The sequence below is a fragment of the Danio rerio genome, chromosome 11, assembly GCF_049306965.1.
Source record: "Danio rerio strain Tuebingen ecotype United States chromosome 11, GRCz12tu, whole genome shotgun sequence".
Taxonomy (NCBI): domain Eukaryota; kingdom Metazoa; phylum Chordata; class Actinopteri; order Cypriniformes; family Danionidae; genus Danio; species Danio rerio.
Genome location: NC_133186.1, coordinates 6485217 through 6510308, shown reverse-complemented (window position 1 = coordinate 6510308; position 25092 = coordinate 6485217). Strand labels below are relative to the sequence as shown.

General features: G+C 38.5%; 1 protein-coding gene and 1 long non-coding RNA gene across 5 annotated transcripts in view; one reads left to right on the top strand and one right to left on the bottom strand.

Annotated features, from left to right (window-relative positions):
• The window catches only part of LOC141376522 (uncharacterized), a 195428-nt gene that overhangs the window by 43351 nt on the left and 126985 nt on the right, over positions 1-25092 (bottom strand). The window lies entirely within an intron of this gene.
• The window catches only part of nrtn (neurturin), a 60922-nt gene that overhangs the window by 23397 nt on the left and 12433 nt on the right, over positions 1-25092 (top strand). The gene's annotated exons all lie outside the window — the stretch shown is intronic.

Genomic DNA, 25092 nt, shown 5'->3' with positions numbered 1-25092 from the left:
AATTGTTTAGATAATAATATCTAAATGAGAATTTTTTAGATAATTAATATTTTAATCATTATTTTTTTAGATAATCAATATCTTAATTTTTTTTGGAAAATATCTAAATGATAATTGTTTTAGATAATTAATATCTAAATGATAATTTTTTTAGATAATTAATATCTACATGATTTTTTTTGATAATTAATATCATAACAATAATTTTTTAGATAATTAATATTTAAATTATTATTTTTTTAGATAATTAATATCTCAATGATCATATTTATTTTACATAATTATAATCTAAATGATTATTTATGTTTTTAGATGATATCTAAATTATACTTTTTGGTTTTGGTGACACTTTATTTTAGGGTTGTTAAAGCGTCCCTATTAACATAATTATTGAGCAACTTTAAATCATTTAATTCATGGACTTGTGAAAAACAACTTTAATGAAGTGAGAAATTATTCAGTTTAAGTAATTTAAGTGATATTTAAATATTTTTCAATAATTTTTTTAGATAAGATCTAAATTATATATTTTTTAGATAATTAATATCTAAATGATTATTTATGTTTTTAAATAATTAATATCCAAATGATAATTTTTTTAGATAATTGATATATAAATGATTATTTTTTTATTTTTTGGTCACACTTTTTTTAAGGTTGTTAAAGTATCGCTATTAATTTAATTACTGAGTAACTTTAATTCATTACATGTACTTGGTATATTGTTAGAATGTGGATTAGGTTGAGGGTTAGTTGCATGTAATTGCATAATGAATTGTAATTACTATAAGTACACAGATCATGCTCTACATGGACACATTAAACTAAAGTGTTACACATTTTTATATAAGGCGGGATGAACTGAATGCAGGAGTCTTGTTTTGTAGGTTTTGTTTTCTCTGTTTTGATGTTTATTTTTAAAGTTTGTTTTTAAGAAGAACTTGTTCACTGTGAAACTGAAAAGCTAACCAATTACTTGAACTTGTTGCACCTAAAAATATACATTTTTTTCCAACTTAGTTTACTGCAGTTTTCATTCATTTACTTTGACTTAGTCCCTTATTTATCAGGTGTCTCACAGCGGAAAAAACCACTAACTATTCCGGCATACTTTGTACACAGCGAATGCCCTTCCAGCTGCAACCCAGTAATGTAGAATTTTTAAAAAGGAGGCGTGACACCCAACCCCTAAATCCAACCGTCACTGGGTGATGAGCAAATGGTACTAAATTGTTTGAATTGGATCATATGAATTGATATGATTTAGCCAATAAATCAAAAAGTTACAAATTGCAGTGAGATAGCGTTGGTTATACATAATTTATAGGTATAATTATACTTCTAGATATTTATTGGGGGCCCCTAGATTTCCTGAGAGGGTGCTCGCTGCAGAGCCATTTGAGGAGAGGTGAGCTCCAGAGAGGGGGAGCATGAGCTGTCGCTCCTCCTCCTGTAAGCTGTTTTAATGCGTACACCAACCCCACCCCTAACCCTACCCCCAGTGACATCACTCGTAGAAGAAGTGCAAAAAAGGTGGAGCTCAAGCTTAAGCTCCCCCTCTCTGGAGCTCACCTCTCCTCAAATGGCTCTGCAGTGAGCACCACTTGGATTTCCTTGGGCCCTAAGCGGCCGCTTACCTCCCTTATTGGTTAAATCCGCCCATGCATAAAACAGTTAACTTGTTCCCCCAAAAATCTCTAGTATAATGTTATTTTAGCTCGTTTCAAATAAACAGTTTGAACAAGCAGCAAAAATAATTTTTTAAGAGTATTTTTTCATTAATAATTTTATATGCATTAATGAGAAATCACAAAGTCAACAAATGTAAACCAATGTTAAGCTTGAATAAAATGGTGTGAACATACACTCAAAAAGTGACTTTTGCAGCTTGTTCAAAATACTGATTGAGTATTGTGAGTTGACATGTACTTGCTAAGTTTCTTACCCAAATAGCATATGAATGTGGGCCACTTTAAGGCCATTTAAGGCAAAGATTTGGCACTTATGGCTAAATGTAATCTGAATGTGAGCCTAATTTGGCCCATGTGTAAAATAATCATTTTGACCCAAATGATGAAGGGCAAATGTGGGCCACAGTTGGCAAAAGTGTGGCATAGACATTTAAGAGTATTCTGGGTCTAAACCTAAAGTGGCTCACATGTGTAAGTGCAAATGTGGCCCAGTTATTTTAAAACAAATGTGGGTCACTTTCGGCAAATATTTGGCACAGTAAACTCTGGCTAATGTAGTTTTGAGCCTAAAGCGGCCCAGAGGAGATATGGCAAATGTGGCCCAGTTATCCTAAAACAAATGTGGACCACATAGACTAAATTCCCCATCATGGAGAAAAGTGTTTGCTTTAGTGGGGCTCATAGCCCTGAACATCTTAATATAAATGTTCTTTATGGGCTGCTGTAACTTTTAAGAACTGTGCTTGAAAAGTTTATTCTTTACTGCAAACAAGCCAAGGAAAAAAAATAAATAAATAAAGTTAAGTGATGCACAACCTGTGATGTAATAATTTAATAATAACACTGATGTTAACCAAGGTTTCATCCATTATTAGAAGTAACGTAATAACATGCACGCACATGCCACAGAATTATGAAGGTTTATATGCTAAACAAATTCTATGGTTCAACTACTGCTCACAGAGACATCAAACATCAGCATATGAATCTCAACAACGGTGACAATTAATAAAATGAACAAAACTCACAAACATCACAAACAGGAGACTAAAAGTGTCAAAATCAACAACGTCAACATAAACAGCTGAATCAAAAGCAAATCATGAAATCTGAAGCATCAAAAAGATATATGATGTATTCATACTGCAATGCAGATGTCTGGTATAGGCCAGATCTGGGCCTTAATAAAAGCAAATAGTCGCCCAGAATAGGGTCAGTTCTGGTTCATTTGGTTGAATTTTGGCTGATATGTGATATTGCTTTGGCTTATTTGTGGCCCAGATCTGGCAAACAGGAGTGGACCACCCTAGAGCCATCATTCCATGCGATATGTGGGCCGGATGTAAGTGTCTGGTGTGAGCCGGATCTGAGCCACATGAATTTTGCTCGCTGGGTATAGTCAGTTATAGTCAGTTATAGTCATAGCAGAATCAGCAATGTTTCAATACAAAGTTGCTAATTTACTAAAAAATAAATTACAAACGTGTGCAAATAAAAGATTGTTTTCATGCCAACTTTAAATCTTAATCTAACTTACTAAAAAACGAACCATTATAAGTTATTAATGGCTGTAATTTACAGTAGGGAATTTAATAAAAAAAGAAAAAAATCCTACTTAATAATTATTATTATTATTAGTAGTATATTTTTATTATTAATTTATTTATATTAATTTATTATAATTGTTATTATTATTATTATTAAGTAGTTTATTGTTTATTTATGTATTTATTTCATTTTGCTTTTTTTGAAAAGTCTACTTTTATAACTTATGACACATTCAAACCACTGCAGAAATGATCTAACCACTAGGCCCATGTCAGTAGGCTATACATTTCTTAATAAATAGCCTCATATAAATTAAAAGCATTGACGTATGCTATATATTTAGTTTTCACAAGCATTAGAGATATAACGTAAATTCCGCATTTAAATAATAGCTTTCGTCATTAACCACGGCTGTGTTCAAAATGTATTTCAAGTGCACTGCAATTGTCAATATAAACGTTGCTGTACTTTGAAAGCAAATTACACCTAAAAGAGATGAACTCATTGTTAGTTTTTTAATCATTTCAAGCTTAAATTTTGGAACATTAGAAATTAATAGGGCATAGGAGGCATAACTATGTATAGAACACAACCAGAAACTATGCTTCTAACTACAGCTCTAAGGGTGTAGTTGCAAGAATACAAAAACGACGGATTTGGGAAACGGCACATCAACAAACTATGTTTGTAGTTTCTGCATTGAGCAGTTAAGCTTATAGTCAACAGATTCATATGCATGTGTCCAAAAGCATATACAGCATCAGAATCACGACACTGATAAGAAGACGATTGCTCTTATCAAACATAAGGTTTTGTTTTCTTTGATTCGTTGGATGGAAGCGCTGCTTTATTCGCACGTCTTTTATGTGACATTCCAGTTTTTTGCACGAATTTAATTCACATCTTTAGATGGAAACAAAGCTACAGCTGAATCTGTTTGTCTTATGAAGTAATTGGATGAAAACTCTCAATTAGACTTATAATTAGATCTTTTTACGTATATTTTGAGGCAGTTTTGAATCTGAAGATTCAAAAATTATAACTACTAAGGGAATTGCCTATAAGTTCGTTGATTTTATGGTAACACTTTATTTTGAAAGTCCATTTGAATATTAGTATACTGTATGCTTAATATCTATTGATACTGCTCCTTCAACAGACATTTAACCGACTATATGAAACTTTCCAAGTACATGTCAACTTTCACTAACCCCAACCCCAACCTAACAGTCTACTTATAACCAGGGCCAGACGGAATCTGCAGATGTTTTTTGCTATTTCAGTGGAGAATTTTGGTAAAAATCTGCGGATTTATGCGGAATTATTTTAAGAGTTTCCAGCGGAGTATCATAACTAAAACCTTAATATATGAAATATAAAGTAATAAATTACTGAATAAAAACAGAATAAATTCAGGTTTACACATTTACTCAAGTAAATAAACAGAATTATTTAAGGGCTAAAAATCTGCGGAAAACCTGTGGAAAATCTGCGGAATTCTGTGCGCGCAGATTCCGTGTGGGCCTACTTATAACTTAATGAGAATTAGTTGGCATATAGATGCAATCTAACTTTAACAAAAGTTAAAAGTTTAAGTCAAAGTTTAAGTTAAAGTCTAATTTTAACAAACGGACCATCAAAATAAAGTGTGACCAAATTAATGTCTTAGCAATGCCCATTGCAAATCAAAAATTGAGTTTTGATATTAACTGTAGAAAATGTACAAAATGTCTTGATGTAACATGATCTTTTCTTAAATATCTTATGATTATTGGCTTAAAATAGTCATCATTTTGACCCATTCACTGTAATTTAGGCTATTGCCAAAAATATAACTGTGCAACAAAACACCAGGGTCACATATTTGTATGTTACAGCATGTTTGGAGTCTTCCCCAACTAACATGATAGCAAACCAAATCTGTGCCACCTTTCCTCCAAATAGTAACCTCACAGCAACTGATGCTTTGACTTGAATTCACAGTGATTTTAAGCAAGCGTTACTGCATGTTGAGGCATACCGAACAGGGTTTTGCTTGTGTATATTGTTTTAAAAGCCACACACACTTTGCAAAGTTTGAAACTAATTTGTGTGTAGTTTGAAGCATTTGAACAGATACACACCATCATAGTTTTCTTCAAAACTCGCCAGCTTGGGTTAAAATGGGCAAATCTGAAATCATCCAGCTACAGTTTGCAGTAACTAGTTTCTTTATTAAAGAGTTTAAAGAAAATACATTAGAAGGTGAACTAATAGGATACTAATGCTAATACTAAAGGGAGGTGAAAAACCAGTTGTTAAATGCTTTTTTTTTTTTTTTACAAATTTAAGTGGACTGAGCATAAAACAATTAAGTTGTCCAAAATAAACTTCAAGTTGCTTCAGCTAATTTTAAATAATTAGTTTGAATAAGTAGCAAAAAAAAAAAATGAGAGTGGTGAACTATCCCTTTAAGAATGCAACTGTCACTCTCAAAACTGATCAAACTGTGCATGAACAGAACCTTATTTAGAGAAATCGTAGACATTTTGTAAGTGAACCATGTAATTGTGTGTGGGCTCATGCGGTTTAAATTATATTAATTGTGCACAGAAAAGCCCAGCTGAGTCATACATTACATCAACATAACTTATCCATCACTACCATCATCATTATCTGGATGAAACCACATCTGCCTAGATATGTTTATTATGACAGACTGCCAAAGGCAACACAGTTTCACCTGAACTTGTATAGTATTTTATATGGACATCCCTTCAGAACAGAGAGTTCTGCAGCATTTCAGACCTCTTCTGATTCCAAGTATTTTGGGTGTTATAGTGAGCTTTTACATCCGCTGACAATACTTGCTAACTACTATTTACATAAGCAACAAAATAGTACAAACTAGTAAAAGTTATAGACTGATTTCACACGGTCCATTTTAAAACTGAAATCGAGGATGCGGATGGAAGAAACCAGGAAGTATCGCCTGGAGTCACACAGGAACAGTGGTGGAAAGAGCACTGATAAATCATACTCAAGTAAAAGTAAAATTACTTGCCTAAAAATGTAGTGCGGGTAAAAGCATCTGTTGTAAATAATTTCTCAAAGTATGAGTAAAAAGTAGCCCTTTTAAAATTACTCATGAGTAGAGAGTAGTGAATATTACGCTGTGAAAAGCTCATGCACTTGCATGTAATTTGTGGATGTGTGTAAACGTCACATTCTGTAGTGCAATTCATAGCCCAGCAGGCACACAACGTCATAAGACGTTAATATAAGGTTAGATTTAGGTTGTGATGTCAGGTGACCAAATTGAATGTCTAGTCAGTGTCTAAGGATAATGTTATTGTGATGCAGGCCCGGATTGGCTAATCGGGAGGACCAGGAGATTTCCCGGTGGGCCGGTCCGTTTTTTGGCCGCGAGGGCCGGTGTCCCTAGCTCCAGAATCTGTTGCTCTCAGCAGTCACACTTTTTAAATTAATTTATTTATTTACTTGACCACAGTCTTATTCATTATTTTACCGCAGCTCTGCTCTTTTTATATATAACCAGCCTGCAGGTTAATAATGATATAAGTCACCTATCACTGTACAACTGTTGTGGTCCAGTGGTTAGCACGATAGATTACAACGTCGTCAACCCGGGTTTGGTCTGAGTGTTATTATTTTTATTTTTATTGTTGAGACATATAATACTGTTTGGGTTGTTGAACATTTGAAGTTCTAAAGCAGCTGTTTTCTCCAAAAAAGACGTGATAGTGTAATTAGAAAATGAATTGGAAATGACCTTATATTAATATGAGGTGGGCCGGTCTGAGGCTTAAAATTCCAGGGCTGAAAAGGAGTCCCACTCCGGCCCTGTTGTGATGTCCAATAACTGTGCATCAAAGGTCGCTCTGGCCCTGGCGATAATAAGGTCTGCCTTCAGCTCCGGTGCCGAGAGCATCAAAATTCGCTACATAGGCCTTTTTCACGGACGGTAGCACGCACATCCGGTTGAGCAGTAGTTGCGTGTTCTTACTTTTGGCCGGAGCAATAGCGTCAGATACGCTATAGTCTTCACTACCTCTTTGAAAACTTTGCCAACTTTTACAATTTACAGCGCCTGTTTATTGTCTTGTGGACCGACATCTATCGCTCCACACTCTAAACGTAATAAAGGATATACGTTTTTCCACAAAAATTGCGTTTTTATTTACGAAGGTGGGTGACGGTCCATACGTCAGCATGGTTTAGGAAAGGCTGTTTACATTTGTCTGAAATGGACCTTTATCATAGCGTATGCTCTTGGTTTTAAACCGTTCAACCGGATGTGTGTGCTACCGTCTGTGAAAAAGGCCTATTGATCTCAAATTTAAAGCGGCCGTTGCAGCATATCATATCAGTGACATAAAACATGCTTTGTAAGTAGGCACCAGTTAATACAGTTCAAAGTTATGCATCGCCTGCATAATAACAAAACCAAATTATACTAAATTTTCCCCTCGATTTCACCTATGTGTGCATATGCATTTTGGTTTTGCCCAACTTTGTTTAATTTTTGGACAAACATTTTTAATTTATGCCCCAAGGCCTATAATATTTTCCTCCAACCTGACACAGAGCTTGCTATTTTTGGTGTTTCAGAACACTCCCTCACCCTTCAAAAACATCTACAACAAGCCCTTACTCTAGGCATGACTGTGGCCAAGTGGCTAATACTAAAAAACTGGAAATCTCCTTTACCTCCTTCTCTTCGAATTTGGTTAATGGATATGGCCTCCGTTATCCACTTGGACAGTCTCAGAATTATCAGGTCTAATTCCAAAGAAAAATTCTTTGCTACCTGGGAACCCTTTCTTGGATATATAGACCTGAAACGTGCTCTATCCAAATCCAGAACCCTTTATGAAAACTGACTGGCACACTACCTTATAGGACTTTTTGATGTCTACACACTGTGTAACATTACATTTTGTATCCCCAACAGCTGAACCCACTTGTATGGCAAAGTTTACCTGCAAAGTGTGTATATTCTGAGACAATATTGTTTGTTTGTAGTGTTCTGTTGTACTTAAAAAAAAACTTAAAAAAAAAAAAACATTCTTTGTATCTTGAAAATATTGCACTCTTATTATCAAATTAATTTGACAATGGAAGATCAAGTTGCATGTGATGCGGCTTTGCTTTACTTAATTATCCAATGTGCCCATATGTCTGAAATATTCTGAAGCAGCAAGACTGTTTTGTAATGTTGCATGATATTCCCACTTAAAAAAAAAAAAAATATATATATATGTATATATATATATATATATATATATATATATATATATATATATATATATATATATATATATATATATATATATAWATATATATATATATATATATATATATATATATATATATATATATATATATAAAAAACACTAATGCACATCAGTAACTCGCCAGTAACTTTTTTTAATTAGGTCGTCATTCAGCTTCCTTTTAGCTAAAGACGTCTGCCGTTGGCATTAAAAGCAGTGTGGTGTACGGTAAAAGTAAAGTTTTCTATTTTTGGACCTTCGAATTTGGCATCCTACTGCACAACACAACATGTTTGCTATTGCAACCGGTCTCTTTTTGCAACCGGGAACCCGTATGAGGTCATGTGTGATGTAGGTTGGTAATTCCTCTATTGTTTCACTAATGTGCAAAAAGCAATACCATTAAACAGTAAACATATATAAACATTCGGTTCAATGACACCCAGTTAATATACAGTGTAGTTCCCATTACAATGCTGCTATTAATAAGTTGATTGATCACATAAAGGCATTGCTGTTTTTCCTGTGTGTGTTAAGATCTATTGAGAGTTTTTTTTTAGTGTCTCCACATCTACAAAAGCCTCTTTAAACTTCCCATGGGAGCTTCCGTGTTAAAGAGTGCGGTATAATGCACCTTATTCATGCATGTCTCATGAATGTTTCATGCATTTGAAATTCATAAACACGATCCCACAAAGCTCTCGTGTTACACTCCCATCCCTAACTTCGAAAATAAACAATGTCTTGAATTTGAGCCATTCATAATATAGCTGATAAACATCAGGGTGGTTACGTTTAATTTAAAAGGCATCTGTTCATTTTCCCTGAGTTTTTTTATACTATTGTTTAGTGAACAAGGCTTGTAAGCACAGCCCCGGAGCTGAGAAAGCCTAACATTGAAGTAACAGAAGACAAGCAGAGAGCAGTGATTGATTTTGTCCTGCTTTTAGCACCTCAGCTTCCTCTGACTCTGCAGATAAAACGAAACGTCCACCGTTTGGACAGTCATTTGAGTTGGATCTTGCTGCGTGATCACCTTGCATTGCTTGGGATGCTGGCCGAGCTTCATCAGTACGAATAACAGATTTTTCAAATAATACACTAGGGCATGTTCATGAAAATGCTTCATTTTTGCTTAGGAGCTTTGGACTGATCATAGTATTTAAACATAAGCCATGTAATTACTGAGACACTGGCGTCAGCAAACACAATTGCAAAAATAATGAAACTTTCCCAAACACTCCTACGCTACCTGACAAAAGTTTTGTCGTTGATCCCAGGTTTAAGAGCAACAAATAATAAATTGACTTCTAGTTGATCATTTGGAAAAGTGGCAGAACGTCGATTTTTTTGATGGATCCTCTGTTGAACTGCATCCCAATCATCACAAATACTGCAGAAGACCTACTGGAACCAGCATGGACCAAAGATTCTCTCAGAAATCAGTAGTGTGCCATTTCTTAGGGGTAAATTTGAAGCCCTTCCTTTCACACTCGGTTTCAAGGGGTGAAGGAATAGGGGTACACAATTGGGATTGGGCCTTAGACTTCTTAATGTTCAGAAAAAAAAAATCTTATGATATTTACATAATGCTTAAATCTAGAGGGTCTTTTAGTTATGGTGTTATCAAAAAAAGTGAATTCAGAACATCTACCTGACATGACAAAAAGTTATCAGCAGTTTAAAACAATTAATCACAGAGAGCAATTGAGGTATTTCTATTTTCTCTAAAGCCTGAGAAGCTCATTCTTAGACACGGTGGCTCTTGGTAAGCTATTGTGGCCATCTAGTCATTTTTGAGTGCCCTCTTGACTAGACAATTTACTTGAATGTTCCATAAACACAGTCCACTTCCTTTAAAAATAATACACATTAAGAACGCCATGCATCAGAACAATCATCTGTTTCCTAATAAGTAGACAGTGCCTGATTTGTGTGTGCGTGTGATTTGTGTAGGGTGTATCCTAACTGGACATTGTCTGATTCCTGAAAATAAAACAAAGAGAGAGTTTTTCTGAATGTCATTTGAGGATTATTAGTTATGCTTTGTTTACACAAGACTGAAAAAAAATAGTCTTCCAGTTAGTGTTCGCCTCCCTTATGAGCCATCTCATGAACTTGAATCAAATAAAGGCTTTTCCTGTTTGCATTTACTCCAAGAATAGCCACAAATCACAAATAAATAAAGTGAATTGAATTGGAGGTTATGTTGGTCATGCATGCTACATAGATATTTAGTGACTTTGTACTTATATGTAAATATATATAACCTCATAGCCCTGTGTGAAAAAGTGTTTGCCCCCTAAACCTATTACCTGGTTGGGCCACCCTTAGCAGCAACAACTGCAATCAAGCATTTCGATAACTTGGAATAAGTCTCTTACAGCACTGTGGAGGATTTTTGACAGCTCATAATTGCAGAGCGGTTGTAATTCAGCTACAATGGAGGGTCTTTAAGTATGAACCACATTTTTAAGGTCACGCCACAGCATCTTAATTGGATTCAAGTCAGGACTTTGTCTAGGCCACTCCAAAGTCTTCAATTTGTTTCCCTTCAGCCACTTAGAAGTTGGTTTGCTGGTGTGTTTTTGGATCATTGTCCTCCTGTGTAATGGAGGCCAACTACAATAAGAGGTAAACCTCACTCCTCTGACCTCTAAAGGTGCTCTAGTGACAGACATTAGATGCCATGGTCTTTAGCCTCTTTGTTAGAGCAACCGATTCCCATGTGGAAGGTCGCTGGTTCATTACCAGCTCAGATAGAGTTGGGTGGTGTAGGAACGGCGGGGTTACATTGGTGCCATGAGCTGGATGGGAGTGAGGTTTAGAGGGGTGTGTGTAACGGAGGCCAGCTAGTAAGTGCTGTGCAGGTAAACCTCACTCCTCTGACCTCTGAAGGTGCTCTAGTAACAGACACTAGATGCCATGGTCTTTAGCCTTCTTGTTAAAGCAACCGACTCCCATGTGGAAGGTCGCCGGTTCATTACCAGCTCAGATAGAGTTGGGTGGTGTAGGACCGGCAGGGTTACATTGGTGCCGTGACCCGGACGGGAGTAAGGTTTAGGGGGGCTAAATGTAACGGAGGCCAGCTAGTGAGTGCTGTGCAGGTAAACCTCACTCCTCTGACCTCTAAAGGTGCTCTAGTGACGGACGCTAGAGGCCATGGTCTTTAGCCTCCTTGTTAGAGAAACTCCCATGCGGAAGGTCACCAGTTCGATACTAGCTCGAACAGGGGTGCAGAAACCAAATTTGCTTCAGCTTGAGGTCACTAACAGATTACCGGACATTCTCCTTCAGGACTTTTTGGGACACAGCAGAATTTATGGTTCCATTTTATCACAGCAAGTCTTCCAGGTCGTGAAGCAGCAAAACAGTCCCAGACCATAACACTACCATCGCCACATTTTACTGTTGTTATGATGTTCTTTTTCTGACATGCAGCTGTTACTTTTACACCACACATAATGAGACACAGACCTTCCAAAAAGTTGGATCATCCAGATATTTTCTGGCTAGACTGAGACTAGACTCCAGACAGTAAAACTAACATCAACGCAGAGATGAACCAAGGTTATGAATCACAATTACTCACATTCAAATGAACATTTACAAACACACACATTTTATTTGATGAAAACCTCCCATTAACTTCAGTTCTTCTCAAATTAAGTTAATTATGATCACTATAATCTACTATCATTTTATGGCAAAAATAGTAGCAATATATGTTATTAGTTTGCTGACTGCAATGCATTCTGGCATAATATCTGTAAACCAGAGAGACTTTAAATGAACAGTTAACATTATGACCTCCTTTACTCACCTTCATGTCACTCTAAACCCAGAGAACATCATTTCTTCTGTGGAACATAAAAAATGCCTCAATGTTGTTCCTTGATTCTAAGTGAAACATTTTTGAAAATGTCTTCTTCTGTGTTTTGTTAAAAAAAAAAAAAAAAAAAGAATGCTGAATTTATTTTTGTTAGGTGAAGTGCTCTTTTAGGTATGGACGATATGGCAAAAAATTATATCACAATATATTTCTTAATTTCAGTCGATACGATAAAATTCCGATATCGATATGGAAAATATTAACAAGACAGGAAAACACTGCCAAGAACGGACACAATATATGTCTGTACCTACAAATGTCTGCAAACTGAATATGCAAAGTCTATAATACCTCCAGGCTCTTACAACTTTTTTTATTTTGACTAAAAAAGTACAAAAACAATGCATGTTTTTATTTGTATTTAGCATTTACAAACAGATGAGTTTATTCATAATTCTGGTTGCTTTTCATCTTGAACGTTCTTTAAGGGTTCTATCTGTCTATTTATATTTGTGTATGTAATTACCCAATTAAATAAAAGGTTTAACATAAAATAGTTCTTATATATTTTATACAGTCTATTTAGACTAATATTTTATATGACACACTTTCATTATTTTACAGAATTAATACCTCTGTTAATCACATTCTTTCTATTTCATCAGCTTTGCAATAACCTGATTCCTGATAAATATGTTTGTGAATTTTTTTTTATAAGTTTGCTCGAGCTCGAATGCTATACCAACATGGAGCGAGTTTGTGTGTGTGTGTGTGTGTGTGTTTGTGTAAATTTGTGTTTATGCAAGGATCAAGTTTAAATGTATGTGCGCAAGTTTCATACATGTTTTGAACATAATATAGGTTTATTTGCGAGTAATTTATAGTTGCCTCACAGCAAGAAGGTCACTGGTTCGAGCCTGGGCTGGGTCAGTTGGCGTTTCTGTGTGGTGTTTGCATGTTCTCCCCTTCATTCGCGTGGGTTTCCTCCGGGTGCTTTGGTTTCCCCCACAGTCCAAAGACATGCAGTACAAGTGAATTGGGTAAGCTTGATTGTCCATAGTGTATGAGTGTGAATAGTGTGTGTGTGTGTGGATATTTCCCAGAGATGGGTTGTGGCTGGAAGGGCATCCGCTGCGTAGAAACGTGCTAAATAAGTTGGCGGTTCATTCCGCAGTGGCAACCCCGGATTAATAAAAGCACTAAGCTGAAAAAAAAAAGAATGAATTAATGAATTTATAGTTGTATATGCACGTGCTGATAAGCAAAGTTTGATTTAAATCCTACATGATGCCTCTAGCCATCTGTTTGCTTCATTGCCTTCTCTTCTGACACCGCTGCATTCAGTGTCCTGGAGGTAGATGGTGAGGCGACAGGTTGGCTTCAACTTTTATGGTGCCTCATCTTCTGACTCTCAGTATGTTCTATCGAGTCGAACAGATTTGATGTGTTCCCGCTGCTAGTCGGCATCACTCTCCCGCACATTTTGCAGAGCACCGAAACTATACGTTTATCGGAACTTAAAAAGCCGAACCACTTCCACACCACTGCATTAGTGGTGTGTTCATCTGCATTCTTACTTGTGGAAGCTTGTTTATTCACATCTGTATTCAGGGCACTCATTTTGTAGCTAAAACTTTCTGCGAAGGTCACGGAGCTTAACCAACTGCAGAGCGCTAGCAGCATGTCTGTGATGTACGTCATCATGCAAGTAACATGATGCTCTTTCTGACGGCTGAGCACTGAAAGTCTTTCAGTGACAAATGATACAATGTAAAAGATTTTATATATGATAAAATATATACATGCAAATTTATATCGAAATATCGGAAATGGTTTTAAAAATCATATCACCGTTATTAAAAAAAATCTATTGCGGTATTGATATTGAATTATTGTTCAGCTCTCTACTCTTTTAAAGGTTTAATTTAAAAAAAATCTCTAAGTCTTTACTTGTTTAAAATATTTTTTTTTCTTCTGTTAAACACAAAAGAAGATATTTCAATGAATGCTAGCTCATTTAAATAGTATTAGTATCCATTCTATTATTTTCCTACTATGTATGTCATGAGAGAGAATAAATGGTAATGTAATTTTGGGGGAGTCTAACAGTGGTCAGGTACAGAAAGTGAAAGATATAATGTAAAAATGATGTTATTAAATGTATAAAAGTTATAAAATGTTATAAATGTTACTATTTTTTGTGTCTAAATGCTTCTCTCACTGTCAAAAGGCTTAAAAATACAGATGACAAACTTTTGCTCTATAATGGGTAAACTCTGCAGTGACTAGACAAAATTCATGTGTTCAGAATTGGGTTTGTGATCAAGTATAATTTCAACTCAGCACTGCACATTCTGCGATGTGAATATTGCCTAAACAATATATTGTGCATCCTTATTCCAAACCCTTAAAGCCTTAGCCAGACACACGAACACACACACACATTCACAGGTTTTCACGTCTAATGCAGTGAACATTGGATGCTGCTGGATCCTCCTGGTCGAGCAATATGTTTTTCTCTTAAACAGAGATAAAATTTGCCTTCTTTAAACAACGCCAAGGCTTACTCATCTAATTGCACATGTGTTGTATATATATTCAAAGATCTCGATCAGTACATTTTGCTATGAATGGGGTAAATTGCCATGCTTAGTATGACAAGCACAGCAAAGGAAGTTCTGCTCTCCAGTCGGATTAGCCAATCGTTAATCTTTGGAGGAGAGATTTTACAGGTTTTCTTGTTCATTACGGGAAACCCTGTCATTTGTCCTCCATTTTTTTTGCTCTGGGGTTTGTCTGTATTCCTCCAGCTTTTGTAATGGTGTCTTCTAGTTTGAACAACCCGTAAATGTGTGTGAATGAGCCGAGTGTATAGGTGTTTCCCAGCAAGTGCCCTTTCAGCTGCATAATACATATGCCAGAATAATTGGTGATTCATTTTTAAGTGGCGACCCCTGATAAATCAGCAACTAAGCTAAAGAAAAGTAAGTGAGTTAATTTAACTGTGAATTCAGCGAGCAGTTTTTACAGTTCAGTATTTCCTAATTTAGACAGAACTTCCCTGAGGTGTTGCAAACTTGGCTGCCAAGAGAACAGACTTTCATCAAAAGGGACTTTGATTGAACTCCCATTGGATGTCATTTAGACAAATTAATACATTTTCTCCTCCAAGCACTGGTGGGACCTACCCTTCAGATCCTGTGAACAATGTACTTCTGTTGGATTCTGCGACAGCCTCATGGTTGATTGCATTTCACCTCTAAAAGGTGGTGACTCTCACCCATCATGTCCGGTGTGTATTGAACTCCCATCAGATGCTGCAGCACAGCATCCAACCTGACTCTTTAAACTCTTCCTTCCAATTTAAGCAGGCATCTGCAGAAAGGCAATTTGAGTAGTGATGGGAAGTTTGGCTCTTTTCAAAGATTGTCGATGTTGCAACAATGCAGAGTCTTTCGACTATTACCTTAACCAGGCATGGGAAGACCAAAGCATTGCCCTCCCACCAGATCAGTGGGTCTTCTACCTGGCCTGTACCGCTACATTTGCTATCTTTAAAGCATGCGCCCCCTTTCTTTCTTTCACATAATGGTACGATTCTAGTGGGTCCTTCGCATGTGATTAGTCACATGGTTGTTCCCAAATGAAGCCCCGCCCCTACTTGCGGCAGAAGATTTGGCTCTCCTCAACGGGAGTCGGCTCTTCTTGTTTGCTACAAAGAATCGGCTCTTAGCCGGCTCATTCGCAAACAACACTTCACTAAATTCAAGCCCCATCAATATGTAGGACTCATCAAATGCCTCTCATCGGAGGTCTCATGGACTCTTCATGTCAAAATTCTAAGCTAAATTCCTAAAAATGCCAACCTGCCAAACATCATTATCATTTGCTTTTTAGGGGTACTTGTGCCCAATCCCAATTCTATTTTTATTGTAGGTGGTGGATTCTGGGAAATTTTTGTACCCTTTGGTTTTGAGTGGGGTCCTAAAAAATCTTTGTTTCAAGGGCTATGTAGCCCTTCCCCTTAGCCCTACACCTTCAAGCTTAAGAGAATTGGGACACCCCTAAGCCTTCACGTCAACACACAAAAAGGGAAGAGCTATGGTGTAGAATTGGGATTGGGTCTTAATGTTTGTTCCAAAGTCAACCCAGGCTCATTCTGAAAACTTAGTCCCGTGGAAGTTTCTGAAGACCGCGAAATACATCCCGAGGCTATGTATTCTTACAGTTTTTGTTTTTGCGAATTCGCACTTTTTTGCATCTCAAATGTCTCTCGCGAGTGCCGTTCGCACCTGCGCTGTTCTTGCGTAAACCCACCAGAGGCTGCTTTTGACCATTTGAATGACTCAATGATAGACTGGGCGACCGGCAAATCCACCGACCCACCCTCCTCCTTCCCTAAACCCAACCAATTTTACCGATTGACCCTCCCACCCAAAAGCCATCCAGAAAAAGAAGACGTAGCTTCTCTCTGTGTCTCAAGTCTGCCAATATACACGACGAGCTAACTGGACAAACTGCTTGCAGCAGGAAAGCCCTCCACATGGAGGTAAGCGGTCAGTGAGTAATTGCGAAAAGGATGGGCATCATACCGCCTCATAGCTTTCGCTTAAATTTAATGCAGCCATACGTACCACTGGCTACATAATTCGCAGTCTCCAAAAACATCTACGAGACTACGTTTTCAGAATCAGCCTGGGTTGGACCTTTCTGTGCAGAGTTTACATGTTCTCCCCGTGCTCACATGGGTTTTCCCAAGGTTCCCTGGTTTCCTCCCACCATCCAAAAACATGCAAGTTAAGTTAATTGACTAATCCAAATCGGCACCATAGACATGCACATAGTAAGTAAGCTCTTAAGAGCAATCACTGTCTGTTCAGTAGCTACTACAGCAGGGGAAATCTCGAGATCTGCCTGAGCTCAAACTCCACTCTCGCTTTGCAAATGGGAGTTAGCCCCGGGCTCAAGGATCTTATGAGCTCAGGGCTCTCTCTTGGGACATAATCAGTCATGAATGAATATGTAATATTAATTATGAAATGACCACACTTTTAGAGGTTAATGTGAAAACACAAGTAATTGCTGTTTACTATGTTTGCCAGGACATTCTTGCTCACAAAAAATGTGAAACAAGTAAACATTTGCCTACACACAATCTTTTTTATTTTACATTTTAGCATGTTTGCCATTTCTGCCATATGATATGTTGGCATGCAAAGCTTTGGCAGGATAATCTATACAAAACCTTGTCTTGTAACAGTCTGCATCTCTCTCTTTCCATGTTCTTCTGGATCAAAACCAGAGTGTGCCGTTGCCCAGTGCACTCTAATAACGTCTGGTGAAGCGTTTGAGAGTGTGGGGTCTGGTTTAGTTCTTAGTTTCTGAAAGACAGGCCTAGGCATTTCCTGATTTCAGCTGCTGAATTGTTTGGTACCCCCAGCTGCTTCAGTCTGACAGAATCTTACGGGAATGCGATCAATAAGTATAATTTCTTTACCAATTAAATGTTTTAAAAGCAAGACAATTAAAGGCACATCCACTGGCACTGATTCTTACAAGCATATGGAAGTAATGTTCCGTGTCCTGTTATGTGACAAGCAAAAGAAACATCTGTGTATTTAATGTTTATGGTTCGACACATTTATTACAGAAGGAAAGACACATTTCGACATCTCAATTTAATTATAAATACACTTGTACAAACAACTTATGTAGAGTACTTACAACAAATTTCTTTGTGTGTTAATGACAACCGGCTAATATTCAAAGTAAGTAAACATTTATTAACAAAAGTGGAGTTATAATTTATTATTTTTTTGGATATGAAACATGGTAGAACTTATAATATTAGATTCATCAACACTTTTAAACAAGGTTGTTTATCCTGTGTAAACAATACCTGACAGCTATCAGGGATTGTACTGTTGAGAAAATGCCCCAAGAAATCTGCCACAGCTGTCTGCCCAACAGTGCTCCCAGATGCCATAGTCTCTCTTGGTAAGCAGTGTCTTTGCCCGGCTGTTGATCGGATGCCCCAAGAAACTTGATCTTTTTTAACAACCCATGGTCCAGTATGGGCCTATTTTATGTGGCTGGTGTTGGTAAACAATTAACATGGTGACTGTTTTGAGTGCATACATGGAGCTAAAGTTCCAAATGCAGGCTTTGTTACGCAAAGGGATGGTCAGACATGCAGGGTCAACAGGAACAAACAGTAACATGAGGGTGCGAAATCCAGAAAGACCGGAAAGTGCTAGGTAATGCATACTAACAGTGATACAAAACTGAGCAAAGATGTGTTCAACCTAGGCTCATTCTGAAAACGTACCACTATATACATTTCTAGAGAGCACCAAATACGTCCCAGGAGCTATGTTTTTTTTTGCAGTTTTTGTCTTCGAAATTCCACCAGATGCCACTGTGTATGCTTATTAAGATCTTAAATTTCTTTCGCAAGTGCCATTCGTGACTGCTCTTCTGCCATAAATCCACCAGAGGCCGCTGTAGATTGACTGACTGACTAATCGACTGACCCACTCTGCTCTTCCCCTAAACCCAACCAATAGTGTTTTCAAAAGCACCCACTTCTCGAAACCCAACCAACAGTTTTAAAAAGCAATCAAAAAAAAAAGAAAAGCTCTCGCCTGATTTTCACCACGTTTTCAGATTTTACCACATTCCCACCCTGTTATTTACTTGTTTATTTTAATAATTGTTTTTGTTTTTGTCTCACTTTTTTGAACTGTTCTTTGTCGGACTCAGATCCCATTGTCATGGTTAATTCCTTTCTGCTGGACAACTGAACAAATTGGTAACAAATTGGTAACAAATTTTGAAGACGAAATGCAGCCATACGTACTTCTGGCTAAATGATTTACGGCTTCCAGAAATGTATATAGGGCTACATTTTCAGACTGAGCCTATGTTGGACAGTGGCACCGCTGGCTTGTACGACAACATTTTAAGAGTGTCCTGGACAAAGGAGTAGAGCGGGGAGGAGGTGTGGTTGCGGAGAAAAGTGTAGAACGGGCAGGGGTAGTTGTGTAATCATAGACGAAGCAAAGTGGGTTTGTCATGGACGAAAGTCCATATATATATAAGATATATATAAGATAAGCTTCAGCTGTGTGTTTGTAATCAGTGGGGAACTGGAACTGGTGTGTGTGTGAAGTGCATGATGCAATATGTAGTCCGGTTCAGTGGCAGATGTGATGTGTAGAATGCCCTCTAGTGTGTCTGGTGGGCACTCAGCTTGGTGACAGTGACCAGCAGAGTAACTGGCTTTAATACAGAAGTCTGTAATGGACTTTGCACTTTGAGACACCACCTTGATCACCACTGTTGTATCTGCTGGTGATTTGTTGCACTATGGCCCTGCAGTCACTATGGACAGTTCAGAGTAATCTCTGCTTACCTTTGCCATCAGTGAGCTATAGATATACACAGCTCAATGATCGTTTGTCATATGGCCATCTGTGCACCCCTTTTGAAAAATATTGTCTGGAGCGACATTTCAATAAACCACAGTGGGTACTAAAAGTTAGAGGTAGCTAGCAATTATAATTTCTCCTTCATCAAACTATAATAATTACATGTACAGAATTGCTTATTTACAGAAGTGCATAAGTGAGACATCAACAAAAACTCAATTGTATTTTCTTTAAATTATATTTGCTTTTTATGCAATAAAGGTGTCCAAATAGATTATATTCAGACTGTATTTTTTCTGTGCCATTTGTTACATGTACTTATTATAATAATAAGTGTAAATGATGCATAATTACATCAAATAACCCAAATAATCCAAACCTAAGCCGATAGTAATAGCATGTTGGTAATTATTATTTGATACTTAAATGTATAATTACACTGTAATAAGGACACCTTAAACTAAAACACATTCCATTATGTAATCTTTTAATTACCTTAGAGTTACATGCAATCTACACTACCTGACAAAAGTCTAGTCATCGATCCCTGTTGTATAAGCAACAAATAATAACTTGACTTCTAGTTGATTGTTTGGAAAAGTGGCAGAAGGTCGATTTTTCTATGAATCATCTATTGGATTGTATCACAAATACTGCAGAAGACCTATAGGAACCCACATGGACCCAAGATTCTCAGAGAAATCAGTCAAGTTTGGTGAAAGAAAAATTATTGTTTGGGGTTACATTCAGTATGGGGGCGTGGAGAGATCTGCAGAGTGGATGGCAACATCAACAGCCTGAGGTATCAAGACATTTGTGCTGCCCATTACATTACAAACCACACGAGAGGGCAAATTCTTCAGCAGGATAGCGCTCCTTCTCATACTTCAGCCTCCACATCAAAGTTCCTGAAAGTAAAGAAGGTCAAGGTGCTCCAGGATTGGCCAGCACAGTCACCAGGCATGAACATTATTGAGCATGTCTGTGGTAAGATGAAGGAAGAGGCATTGAAGATGAATGCAAAGAATCTTGATGAACTCTGGGAGTCCTACAAGAATGCTTTGTCATTCCAGATGACTTTATTAATAAGTTATTTGAGTCATTGCAGAGATGTGTGGATGCAGTCCTCCAAGCTCATGGGAGTCATACACAATATTAATTATTTTTCCACTGCTGCATGACTTTATATTCTATACTGTACATTATTTTTGTTGAGTGACAAGACTTTTGTCTAAGCAAAGTCAGACCTTACTGTCCCTAGCAAATAATAAAAAAAATCAAGGCATGATCATATTATATTTTGGTAAAATAAGTGTAATCTAGAGGTCTTTGCCTTTCATAAAAGCCACTTCTGATACCAAATAATTAACTAGAAGTCAATTTATTATTTGTTGTTCCTAAAACTCGGATAGGTGACAAGACTTCTGTCAGGTAGTGTATGTAAGTGCCACACTCTTAAAACCTGATACTGATAATTATGGTACCACTACTGTACTGTAGTCCTGTAACAAACCTAAAAACTTCTCACTCAGAAATAAACATACCTGGCAGATATGTGCATGAGAGAGCATCTTTATTTGTATGTAGGGAAATCACTGACGAAAACGTTTTGATATAGTTCTCCTGTGTGTGTGTTGTGATGCTGCCAAAGGAGAACCTTGTGATCTGTATAACACTGTGGCCATGTGCAAATGCAATCTGTTTCGCTTGGAACTCTTCATTTAATCCTTAGCTGGTGTATCCAAGAAGTAAAACATAAAACAAGAGCGCAGTCAGAGCATGTCGTTGTTTTTGTATTTTTTTTTCTGGATACACACAATTTGGGCCACATGAAATAGTTGGACAGGCTACACCTGTGTGCCCTCCGAGACCTGCGACCGGAATGAGATCAACAGAGCAGCAGAAAGGTTACGGATGGTGAAACCACTTGTGCAAACATCTGTGAATGAAATCTTTGGAAAAACAAGGCAGATTGCATGTAGCTGAAGACTTCAAATACACAATCGGAAAGCTTTTAATTTGGTTTGGCGTTTGTTAGCGCAGCAGTTCTGTAACTGCTGCATGGCTGTCCTTGAATCATTTTTGGGAGTAACGATTGTGTCAAACATCAGTGTCAATCACTGCAGTGCAGATAAAATGTCAAAACAATAAAAAAAGAAGAAGAAGTGCATGTTAAAATGCTTTTTTAAAGGATATATGGAAATTAGGAAACTGAATCCACCCAGAAGCGTTGTTGCTTTGCCAAAACATGTCATCACTTGTTTATTCTTAGCATTGACGCTAATTACCCGGCATTAGCGCATAGTGCTATCTTCCATGGTCTCAGGTCTAATCAATGGCACATTGAACAAATTCTTGCACTGTGGTAAATCCCAATAGTAACAATTTAATCTGAATTTAACACTAAACTTCATTTCAATCAGAATATCCCATACAGTTTAAATGATTATTTATCAAATTTATGAAAACGTCTGTAATTTATGCACCAAATGACAATGCAAACTAAATTAACAAAAAATAACTATTGTTTTCGAACATGTTTCTCACTCTCCTGGCACCTATTTCTTGATTGAATACTGTTAGCTCCCGCGCAATTCATCATATGGTACACAAGTCATATTTCAGTGTGTCGCAAACAAACTGAACAGTGAAGCCAAACTAGAGGTCTGCATTCCTGCGGCTGTCCCGCGGGCGCCGCAGGACCCGACCAGATTTCTGCGGCGCGGGAATAAATTTCCGAATAAATCGCGGGAGCGGTCGGTAACGGGTTTAATTTGGGACAGGAGCGGGCTGTCTAGCAATATCGCGGATATTGCTATAATAATAATAATAATAATTCGTTACATTTATATAGCGCTTTTCTGGGCACTCAAAGCACTTTACACAATGGGGGGGAATCTCCTCATCCACCACCAGTGTGCAGCATCCACCTGGATGACGCGACGGCAGCCATTTTGCGCCAGACCGCACACCACACACCAGCTGATTGGTGGAGAGGAGACAGAGTGATGATATGCCAATCATGATATGGGGAGGGTTAGGAGGCCATGATGGACAGAGGCCAGTGGGCAGATTTGGCCAGGATGCCGGGGTTAAACCCCTACTCTTTTTCGAAGGACATCCTGGGATTTTTAACGACCACAGAGAGTCGGGACCTCGGTCTAACGTCTCATCCGAAAGACGGCGCTCACTGAGCAGTATAGAGTCCCCGTCACTATACTGGGGCATTAGGACCCACACAGACCGCAGGTTGGGCGCCCCCTGCTGGCCTCACTAACACCACTTCCGGCAGCAACCTAGCTTTCCCAAGTGGTCTCCCATCCAGGTACTGACCGGGCGCAGCCCTGCTTAGCTTCAGTGGGCGACCATGTGAGAGTTGCAGAGAGCTAGCTGCCGGCTATGCGAATGAGAGAGAGAGAGAGAGAGCGAGCTTTGCTTGTGTGTGTGCTTTGTGCTTGTGTGTGTGTATGTTAGTTCGCGCGCGCGCGAATGAGAGAGAGGGAGCTTTCCCAGATAGCAAAATACACTCGGGCCAGTTCCGGCTAGATTCTTACTACTCATTCTGGTTCCGGCTGCCGGACTCCGGATGCTTGTGGACTCACTGCCCGATTCCGGCCCGAATCAATCGGGCCAGATGCGGCGGCCGTAAGCGAGCCGACGCTGCCACATCCGCGCCGGAATCGGCCCGAGAGTAATGTGCGCTGCGGCCCGGAGCTGGCGCGACTCAGTATTTATATACCTTTATATAAAACCTTTTGGTATTACATAAAGATACATGGTATTACAAGTCTTTGAGTTGATATAACAGCAAACGCCTGTGTGTCTGCTTGGTGCTTGTGTGTGTGTTAGTGCGCGCGTGCGTATGAGAGAGAGAGAGATATTTGTCTGAGTGTGTGTGTGTGCTTGGTGCTGTGTGTGTGTGTGTTTATACAGACAGCTTGGCTGTCTGGACTGTATAGCTGGGGGATTTTCGGTTTTGTTCTCCCCCGCTCTTTAGCGGGATCGGGTGCGGCGGGCAGAAAACGGGGCGGGTCGGGCAGCGGGACAATAAATTCTTAATATAAGCGGGAGCGGTCGGGTTCGGGCTAAAACCTGGCGGGTGCGGGCGGGAGCGGGATTCAAAATTTAGTCCTGCGCAGATCTCTAGGCCAAACCATTTGGAGCTCCCCCTAGTGGCTGAATACAGTACAGTCATTTAAACTGCGAAACGTGCGATCACACCAGACGCAAATGAAACATCAAGCACAAGTGATTTACATGTTAAGTCAATGCAAAGACGCGAATAGACACAATAGAATCATGCGATTTGCTCGAGTTGGCAAATCTGGACATTCATGTCGCGTTAACCAGCTTACTCTTGTAGGGGCGGGATTATGACTTCACGAGTTCACACTTGCATTCGTTTAAGTATAAAGCATATTTGGCGTGCTGTCCGGGGGGAGGGCTCTGAGCTCGAGGAGACACCCCAACTCGAGTTATTCCCCTTATCAGGAAACAAAGAGGAATTGGTATTCGAGCAAAGCGTCTAGCCCGGCGCCAGAACGCTCCCCCCGGATATGCAATGCAAGAGGTGAGGTGACGGGTGGTGGAGGGATGCTAAAGTCGTGAGATGCTGCAGGTAAGACAGCTTTGGTATATATAGGGGTTGCTCAGAAGCTGATTTGATGATGGGATAATTGTCAATGACGTATTCGATACTGAAACTTCTGCGCATGCTCCTCCCGAGATTTGTTTACAAAACATCACATAGCACCTGCAGTTGGTGATCCTCCTGCCGACACCAACAACAGTTCATCAAGTTGGGCTTTCCTAAGTCGAAAGCACTGCTGAAAGCTTCCATCATCCAGGTATTTCCATCATCCAGGTCTACTTCCTGCTTTGCTACTGTTCGGACGTCTTTGCCCACTGCTCCGCTCTTCGCACTCTTGCTTTTATATCTTATACCCTAATTTTAACTTGAGCCTATCAGCACAGTGCTCAAACAACACGGCTTGAAGATCAGCATCGATTCTACAAACTTTCTGGAATATAGCTTTACTAACAAGAAAGGAATTACCGTCTAAACAATCCTCCCGCTACCAGCTATCAGCTGCTTACATTCCGGAGACGGGAAGACACGGCTGTGAAAATGCCTCTGGATCGGATTAATTCAGATTCCCACTGCTGTACAAACTGCCACAAACTTCTACAAAAGATTGCAGTTCTTGAAACGAAGTTGCTTGCGATCCGACCAGAACTTCAGCTTCATTGTGGACCCTCTCAGCACACAGCCGGTGAGCAATTGGATGTGCCAAAACTTTCTTCAGTTAAACAAA